The sequence below is a fragment of the Venturia canescens genome, chromosome 7 (genome assembly GCF_019457755.1).
Source record: "Venturia canescens isolate UGA chromosome 7, ASM1945775v1, whole genome shotgun sequence".
In the NCBI taxonomy this organism is placed as follows: domain Eukaryota; kingdom Metazoa; phylum Arthropoda; class Insecta; order Hymenoptera; family Ichneumonidae; genus Venturia; species Venturia canescens.
This window is the reverse complement of record NC_057427.1, coordinates 7,077,228-7,085,134: the sequence shown is the minus strand read 5'-3', so window position 1 is coordinate 7,085,134 and position 7,907 is coordinate 7,077,228. Positions and strand designations below refer to the sequence as shown.

The 7,907-nt window shown below is 38.2% G+C and overlaps 1 long non-coding RNA gene across 1 annotated transcript; it reads right to left on the bottom strand.

Annotated features, from left to right (window-relative positions):
• Positions 1–4,023: 4,023 nt before the first annotated feature.
• On the bottom strand, positions 4,024–6,846 carry LOC122414146 (uncharacterized). Its single transcript, XR_006261707.1, has 2 exons — positions 6,169–6,846; positions 4,024–4,332 (listed from the first exon to the last, which is right to left on the bottom strand). It is a non-coding gene; the product is annotated as an uncharacterized lncRNA (long non-coding RNA).
• Between the last annotated feature and the right edge of the window lie 1,061 nt (positions 6,847–7,907).

Genomic DNA, 7,907 nt, shown 5'->3' with positions numbered 1-7,907 from the left:
CCACCCACTCCCGCAATGACACGAGGACTCTTTTCCTCACTCCTTCCTTTCGTATTTTTTCTTTTTTCTTCTTATTCGCGATTTTATTTCCTCCTGATTTTCAGCCCAGCTCAACCGCAAGGATCGAGGGATTTTTTATATTTACCGGTGTTGACCAGTTCGATAGCGAACCGACTGTCTTTTTTAAATTTTCACACTTATTTCGTGATCTCTAAACTCGTAAATATTATTTTTCGTTTCTGGTATTGATCTTTTTGTATTTTTTTTTGCTTTATATGTGATGTCATCTCGGCTCAGTTACCCGAAAAGTTGGGCTCGATAAAATTCGATTTTCGTACATTTTTCACGATCGAGTTAACCCTCGAATATATATATATTTTTTTTTTTTCGTTGGCTTTTTTCATTGTAGTGGAACGGGAGACGGAATATTTTTACCGCAATTGATTGGCAATAATAAAAGCTACGCGGTTTAGTTCCAAGCTCGTACATCGCTCTCGACGAATTCTACAATTTACTGCAATTTTTTGGGGCTTTCATCGAGAACATTGATCGATTTTGAGGACGAAAAAATAATGGGATTGCTGGCCGTCAACTCAGATGTTTTTCATTCGAACAAATTTTACGGAAATATTCTTAAAGGTTATTTCAGACTCTTCGATACGACGATGAGCTTCGAAACGAGATTCGCTCCTGTTTATTTTGAAGTGATAAGCTTACACTGTAGAAAAGAGACGTGGAAAAAATGGCGAGACGAATAACACACACAGAAAGCGCATCGGCCGCAGAGCGGAGATTTCTGCTTGGAAAATGCTCGAGCGTACTTACGTTGAATTTTCGATCGGTTTGATGTACACAAAACGATTGGAAACTACAACGTCGCTTGCAGAAATATGAAAAAGATTGGTCCAAGCAAAATTCTCTCCGATGTTATTTCACGGTTACTTGATATCGTTAAAAAATATTGGTTGCATTCCCCTTGCTTCAATGCACATTTAACTCATCGAGCTGTGTTCGTTTTACCCGTGAACTCCCCGCCCCTTCCCTCCTCCACCATTCTCATACCCGATCTTTTATAATTTTCCGATGCTAGCGGAAAAACGTCTCTCGCCGATGTTTCGGATACGTGAGCATTCATATATGTGATATGTACGCGGGGTGTCTCGAAAATAACCTCTAAAATCAACGCTGCGAAACCGCGATCGTACAGTTTCAGAGAATAAATTACTCGGCCATTTTTCCCTGCTCGACGTTCAAAAGACCATTCACCGATAAATAATCGACATTTTTTCAAATTCCTGCATGGGTCACACTTTTTTAGGTTATGCTTGAACGGTTAAAAAAATGTCGGAACGGTCGTCAACACGAAAGTTCGAAACTAGGAAAAATGTTCATTTCACCGGCAGGTCGGAGAAAAAAATTTCGTATTTATTTTCGACCCTTCGATCCATGGCTTCACAAACAAAAAACCCAAAACAAAATGGCTAAAAATTTGAATGGTATACTCACGATTCTTTTGCCACCCGATGTACAGAACAGGCGGTAACACATGCACACATGTGAAATACGAAAAAGTCCGTTTATAGCGAGACCCATTCGGCATCGATTTCGCATTTCAATTTCCATGACCCACACGCCAACTCATTCCCCATCGCGCACAGATACTAGTTTTCCCGCATTGAAAAAGAGTTGCGAGCTTGTTTTGCATTCTTTCTTTTTCTCGCTTTCTCTTTCGTTGTTTTTCCTTTTTTTTTCTATTCTTTTTACTCCGTACGTCAAACTCGTTGAGGGACATGATTTTCATCGAGATAACGTGCCACGAAGCATAGTCGTCCTGAGTCACTACTTGATTTAAACGTATTTTTCCATCACCCTGATCGTATACGAGGCATTCGCCGTCACGCGAGACAGCCCATTTTTTTTATCCTTCTATCTACTGTATAAAGATTATTAAATCAATTCCGACTGGGATCGATTCAGCTCGACAGCGAACGCAGATTTTTTCTACCCATCGAAAAGCAAAATTTATGGAAAATCGATCGAGCAAAGTTCTCAATAAATCGTACACTTTTTCCCTGTAACACTGTTCATCGAATGAGGACGCACGATCGTGACGAGGAATCCGACTTCCGAACTCGATTCTCTGATTTCGACAAATATTTTTCGCACCTGTTCCCAAAACTTGGATATTCAGAATTCCGTTTTTGTAACAATAGAATTTCACGGTGTGATCGAGCACTTCGTTACGAAAGAGTTTCGATTTTCGGACACCGACACATTTGGCGTGCCGGCGCGCAGAAGCCGACGAGAGCGCCGAACCTAACCTCACTTTCTTCGATTCTCAACTCGTTGCGAATCCACGATCGCTCAGTTTTTCTTGTAAATTAAATTTTCATCGCACTCCTGCAGCACAGTGAAAACAATTCAAATGAAAAATTTGAGTATGACACAAATAAAAAAAAGCTGCCCGCGTTTTTTATTCTGAATCGCTTATTCGACGGTTTGAGAAACCCTCGAAACATATGCTATCGAAAAGTGCGCGAATTTTTTGGTGCTCCTTCATTGGATATCAAATCAACATCCCTACAAGTCGATCGATTAATTGGACACAACGAACTTTCTGTTTCCCTTGAAATCCCGTACAAACTCCTGAACTCATCGAAGCGGGTTCGGGGATTCCAGCAGAATAATGTTTGCATGCATCGTAATTGGGAATGTTTACAGAACAGTGATACATGCTCCCAATTATCGTCATATATCATGATACATATTTCGCAGATATATCGTATATCATGATTGAGTCAAAGATCGCACGATACCGAGAAACGTATCCCTTGTGTAACGTTGTTATTTCGATACACACAGCACTGTTGTGTTACGAGAAATTTCCTGCTAAGAAAGCTCACAGCGAGATGTCAGAACCGCTCATTTGAACAACGATTTTTTCAACTTTTCGTTCGAGGCGAGTTCAACATACTTCAGTGACAATTTCGAAAAGTTTTTTGTGATTTTGATTTTTCACATTTCTATTCTTAACTGTGTAACAATATATTGTGTATGTGGGTGTAGCAATAAGACAGGGAAATGGAAAGAGAAGGAATGCGAGGATAATATATTCAATTTTATTAATGTTATTCGAATATTCGTGTGAAAAATTGTGCGATTGATAAATCTAACGTAATTTTATCGAAATAAATCGTTACAATCGTTTTAAAAATTGGATTTTCTGCTCGTTGATGAAACTGTCATCGCTGTTTCGAACTCGTGATCGAAAAATGAATTTTTTTTTCACAAACTCTGTACATTTAGCGAAAATCGAAAGTCTTCGGTGTATTTTAAGAAGTTGAAGTTTGCTATCTACGAACTGATTTATTTATGGGACGTTGAGTTCGTGAATTTTTCGTGGAAATTTAACGGCTTCGATGTTGAGGTGTACACATATATAGTGAGAATTTATGCCTGAAAGGATTTACCGATGTTTACCCTTGACTAAAGCTCGCTCTGAAAAAAGATCTCGAAGTTGGGGGAACGCGAATTTACGGTCAACAGGGTTTTTGTTACGAAAAAGGAACGCCGAGAGATTAACGACGATTGCAGTTTTCCTTAACCCTGAACCTCCGGCGTTTCGACGCGGCAGGCTATTTTTCTATGGTAAAACTTCGAGAGGCCTTTCGCAAGCTTCCGGACGAGGTTAGGGCAAGCCCAAAACTCTCGAATCATCATGAATAAAAATTCTCTGAATAACAATGGCGGACATGAGGATTTGCTTGTGTATAAAAGAGCTTTCGAAAAGTCGAGACGTTTTTGGGGACCTGCTTTGTCGATTTTCTTCCATTTTGTTTCAGCGATGTGACGGAAATTTTGTTCTCCACGAATTCTGACGAAAGTAGATGAAGAAACTACTAAAATTCAATTTTCTCCTTGTCGAAAATCCCAGGAGGCTCCGAGCCCAAATTCTCAAAGTTACGAAACTTCGAGTGCAGAAATAAACGACGAAAGACGAGGAATCGAAGGAAAATCGATTGATCGATTGGACGCGTGTTATTTATTGGTAGGCAAAATCAGCTGATGGTGAAAGAACTTTACACGATTGGATAAGATCACATCAATTTAATGGTGAATTGCCACGAGGAATCCGAAATACCCGAACAATTGATTTACTACCAGGAAACGAATGGCTTCCACATTTCAGCGTTTGGAACACAGATGGCGCATCGATTCTCCAATTCGCGATTATTCCTCGACGGGTCCTCGATAGTGCTTGATGTTCACAGATATGTACGCCGGATATGCCAATACGCCGACAGTGAAAACCAATCCATGGAGTACTTTTTCCTGAGAAAGTTAAAAAACCACAGTTTTTTTAATAGATGAACGTTTTTTTTAAGGATTCTCAATGCGCCCTGCTCTTGATTCGATTCCCAAGCCAGTTCCGACTTCGAATGAAAATTTATTTACTTTAATCGCCAAGCGTGTACGCGCGCGCGTTCGATTCCTCTCATTGGCCGACTCGTACTTCGAATTGGCAAAGTTTTCGAAAAATTCGTATATAAATACACACGGAAATCAGTGAAAAAAAAAAAAAAAAAAACAAAATACACGAAAACTTAGAAATTTGTCAAAACACGTAACGATAAAATTATTGAAAAAAGATATTTTTTTAAATTCTCAAATTGTAATCCTGGTATCTCATGATTGATAAAAAAAAAGGAAAAAAATTCTCGTGAGGAATTCAGGAACTACGCGAGATTCATATTTTACATGTCACGTGTTATGTAACGATTGCGTGGCACATGTATATTTAGATTTTTTTTAATACTCGGGCGCTTGAAGTCTCCGCTTGTTCCGATGCTCTAAAAATGCGCGCGCGACGAGGATAGCAAAAAGTCAACGAACCGCAGCGCCATTGTTTCTTTTTATTGCTATGCGCCCTTTGTACGTACGCGAGGTCATTGTAACGAACGCGAAATAAATTTACGCGTTAGTGAAGTATTCAAGGAGAATTCTGAGAATTTAAAAAATTCGAGTACAGCATTTCTCATAAGTGGGATTAAAATTGAAAAAATGCGAAGTGAATATACATAAAGCACTCGTATTAAATGTGTCACGTTACGCTTTATAAATCTTGGAACTGTTTTTCGTCATTCGCGTATGACGAAAACTTTGCTAATAAAAATTCGATAAAGTACGAAATAATATTGCGAGATTTTGGTATAAATCTAATCCAACTACCTTAATCCTTAACCTTAAAAAAACAATTTTCATCGGACATTTATGGTAGTTCCTATTCCAAAGATCGTAAGAACGCGAAGCGCCACACAGCACGTGCGAGGCACGAAAACTGCCTCGCGTTTCCTTCCCTTCCCTTCGCCCCAAAATTCTACGATCATTCTCCCCCCACCATCGATCCGCTCTGAAATACATGAATTTTCACCGCAAAGCCCGGTTATACGATTGTACAAAACGATAAACGTAAATTATAGTGCTAACTTGTTCCCATTTTTAAGTTGTTACAAAAAAGGTGTGAAAATCAATTACTAATCATTATCGGCTTTACGATCTTCGCGCTCGGGGATCGGGAAATAATGTGCGCCGGGTATTCAACATGTAACACGCGTTACGCAGTCTCCCCTCTCTTTTTTGCCCATCCCCTTTCTCTTCAGACCCATAACAAGAGATCACAAACATAACCGTCATAATTATAAATAAAATGTTTACACGCTGCGACGATCGAGGATCGAGACGAATAATTAAGTAGTTGACGGGAAAATAAAGGATATTCAAAAGTTCTTGGTGTTTGATGAGAATAAATCAATAAATACGAAATTTGACCTGAGCGGCTGAAGGTCGGGCGAAAAAAAACTCGACGAGAGTTGGGAGAATTATATGGACAGTCTTCGAGTAGGCTCGGAAGGCGTCACAGTCATGAGGCTTTATTATTCCAACGCCCTGTTTTTTCCGTAAAAATTATGGTTTGGGCGAAATCATATTTACGCGTTATAATAGGAATATCAGTGTATATAGATATACATTTGTCTTGTGTTACGTGAACTGAGTGGACGATGGGAATCGAATTTATACGTGCTCAAAGTGCCCGGCCGAATTCCCCCTAAATTTTGTTTCGTGCACGTAAAATAAATACATGTATATACACATTGAGGAAAAACTTACCGTTATGGAGATTCGCACACGAGGTGGAGTGGTCATGCTGGTTTCTCCTCTTGCGACAACATTTACCGATTTCGGAATATTCGTTAAAAGTTTACTGGCGCGAAGCATTTTGGAGGAAAATAAATAATCGGATATAATTTCACGACGGTCTGTCGAAGACTGAAAGATGTGTTCGGGCTCGTAACACGCAGATGGCGATCGAAGTGTTCGGGGATATTTCGTAAAGCACAGTGTTGGCGTTGTTGTCTTTCCGACAGTTTGACAAACTTAAAATTTCGTCGATCGGTCAATTATGCGCGCGTCTCAACGTATTTGAAAAAAACTTGAGTTTTATTGATAAATTAAGAATATGATTTAGCGGTTGTAATATAGTCGCGTTGGTCCGTTCCTCTTTCGTTATAAAAGTTTTCTTATCGCAAGTATCGATAAGAATTTCGTGATAGGACCGCTGTAAGCAGACACAATCTCGAGAAAATTTTGCTTCCATGTATCGCCAGAGTGCGTACGCGTGCGGAGCGTGCGAACAGAGGATTTTTTTCCAACGAACACTTCTAAAAATCAGTTCCACGTACAGAAGAAACGTCTTTCCAGACGATGAGTCGTGTCACAGTAAAAACCATGAACAAATCCCTTTTGGAAAATTTCTGATAAAATTTTTCTTTATTTTCAGGAAATTCGATTCACTACGGTGGAAGTAGGGCGTATAAATTTTTGAAAGTAAGTAGAAAAGTTACTAAGTTTTTTTTCACCCCAATGCTTTTTGTACGAGTGTGCTGAGAGGCCTGAGAGATCCTTGCCGGTCTCGTAGGATCAAAATGGCGGCAGGACCGTTTTGCATAGTAACAAAGAACTCGAGTGAATTTCCATTTCCCAAGTGTAGAGGAATATATGAGTTAAGGAAATTGTATCGATCTCTGTTCATCGATCACTAACGAATCATTAAATTACGAAAATTGATCAATTCGGTGAACAATTTTAAATCAATGTGATTCGTCAGTGATTTTTTATTTTCTACCGGCTTATTTCTTTGAGCGTTACGAAATGTTTGCAAATTTAAGTCGTGTCAAACAATCTTTATAGCAATGAAAAAGCATGAAATTTCGCCTAGAAAATTTAATGGTTATCATTTTTTTCGAAACTAATCTCCCCAAGTTAACCTTGGTCATGTTAATATTTTTTTTATCAGGTATATACGTTTCGATTCTAGCAAGTAATACTTATTCATTAAAACCCCTACAATTTCGAGATGGTTCGTTAATGTTTCCAAATCAAAAGTGAAACTCTAGGATATTTTTTCAAATAAAGGTATAAATTGTAATGAGATAATTATATTAAGGAGAACGCGGACAAAAATTGCAAAAGATTATGAATTCAAAAATAACAGATAAATATCCAAGTAAATTCTTCAGCATAATTTATAGAATGATACTACAATTATTCAAGAATATAGAGATTAAAATTTATTCCACCAAAAACTGCCTATGGAAACTTATTATCATTTTCCAAAAAAAGAGGTTACAACTATTTTTGTTGCCAAAAAAAGACGTAAATAAGAATGTGATTCATTAAAATAAAAATATTTTGTAGTTAATTGTCGTTGACACGATAACAATTAAAGTTGAATTGAAGTTAAAAGGGTTCACAATTGTAAACATAAAATAACGAACCAGGGCGTAATACGAACCAATTGTTTATTCGTTCTTCATAGTCTCAATAATTTATTACACGAATGGAAATTT